Genomic DNA, 1,952 nt, shown 5'->3' on the forward strand with positions numbered 1-1,952 from the left:
CTCGATAGGATTAACAGAAAGGCCGTTTACCTCGGCCTAACCAGCATGGACCTTTGAATATTGTAAACAACTACTTTCTGTAACGAAGCTGATCATTCAGAGCTCACATAACAGCCAGTGATAGCTCTGCTAAGCTTGATGCATTACACTTCGATGAACTCTGACTGCAGTTTCAATGCAGTCAGTCGCTTCTGAGATTCCTCAGAGAATGGGCCTTGGAAGTCAGACTCCTCTCGGGTGTCTCCCACCCCTATAAACCAATACACCTCCAAGTGGGGAAAATACTACCAAAACACAGGTGGGGGGCAGGAGCGATGGGCAATAATTTGAGGGGAGGAAAAACAAAATTCTTCTGAAGTGACCTTCTGCAATAAGTAGTGACTGCTCCTCTCCAAAACCTAGAGTGTGTGGTTTGTGGAGTAAGAGGTTACCAGTATTAACGGCGTTTATTGGCTGCTGAGAAATGTGAGATGTATTTTTTTTTTATATATATACACATATAAAAAAATAAGAGTGAGGTAGATAAATGTTTGAAAAAAATCAAAAACTGTCCCCCTGTCATACTCAAAAACCCTTATCTCAGTATTTAAATTTAATTATGGGGCATCTCTACAGTGATTTAAACTGATATCACAAAATAAATAAAAAATCCTACATAGAATACCTTCTTAATTAAACTTTTTTTTTTGTCTTTTTCTTTTTTTTTTAAAGGGAAAAATAACTATGGGACAAGAAGCAAGAGAAGATAGCGGGACCTAAAACTACACAAGCAAAATGCACTACAAACATTTTTTTTTTTTAAACCTCCGGTCACAACTAGCAATCAGTATATTTTAAGTCTTGTTCTTACTCAAAAAATTTAAACATTTCCATCCCAGGACAACCTCTACTGCCATCATTTGGTTGAATCAGTGCTAAACAAGAGTTTACATGCTATAACTAAGTTAAGATGAGTAACGGGCATGGCTCCTTGGTTCTAGACGTCATCATGGCCCCCTCCATCACCGTCCCGCAATTCACCAAGGCTTCTGGAACTGATCGAGCAAGCAAATCTCTCTCGTTGTGGAGTTTGGTCTGAGCAATGAGCTTGTACTTGTACAAACCTCAGTAGCTGCCAACATTTCTCTGTTTGCTAGCAAATTTGGCAGCCCCCGGCCACTGGAGAGCATGATGGCCCTCCCCCCACGAGAGCTGAACTTCATGCCATTGCATGTGGAGAGCTCGAGCAAGGTATAGCCCAGGACGCGGCCTCTGAACGTTTGCTTATTGGGAAGGCGAGTGGGCTAGGGGGCTGCTGGGTCAAAGCATTTTAAATGGCCAGAGTCTCAAAAAACCCTGGCACCATCAGCAGCAACCAATTTAACTGTTGTTCATGGGATGGAAGGGTTAAAATATTCGTTTTTAGAAAATAGTGACCCAAAAGCCTGGTGTCTACTGTTGTACCCAACAATTAAAAAAAAATGTGCGAGTGTGCGTGCGTGTATCTGTATGTGTGTGTGTGTCACAATCAAAACAAAAGGCAAGGGAAGGAGGGGGTGAGACTCTTGTACAATGATGATTATGAACACTGAACAAGAATGTACTAAATAGTTAACCTTTTTTTTTTTTCTGACCTGAGTTTGTATCATGCCTTGCACTGTAACAGACTCGAGTGCTGTTTGGGTGGAGGTTAGCGGGAAGGAAGGAGGCTGGGGAATTAAAAAGAACCACCGCGACACAGTATCGCGGGAGTGCTACCAGTCATGTGTCCCCCTTCTCCTCCAGTCCCTCAAGAGCCCTGTAACCCACACAGCCAAGATGTTGGAAAACAACTAATGGGAAAAAAAAGGAGGAAATGTGTTTATAAAAAGGCATTAAAGAGTTCATGGCAAATCATATGAAAGGTATCCGTTACTGGGAAGGAGGAAGTAAAAGTTACACACTATAGTACAAAGCATAAGAAATTTGTTGGG

This window comes from Crocodylus porosus, unplaced genomic scaffold (genome assembly GCF_001723895.1).
Source record: "Crocodylus porosus isolate Cpor-Errol unplaced genomic scaffold, CroPor_comp1, whole genome shotgun sequence".
NCBI lineage: Eukaryota > Metazoa > Chordata > Crocodylia > Crocodylidae > Crocodylus > Crocodylus porosus.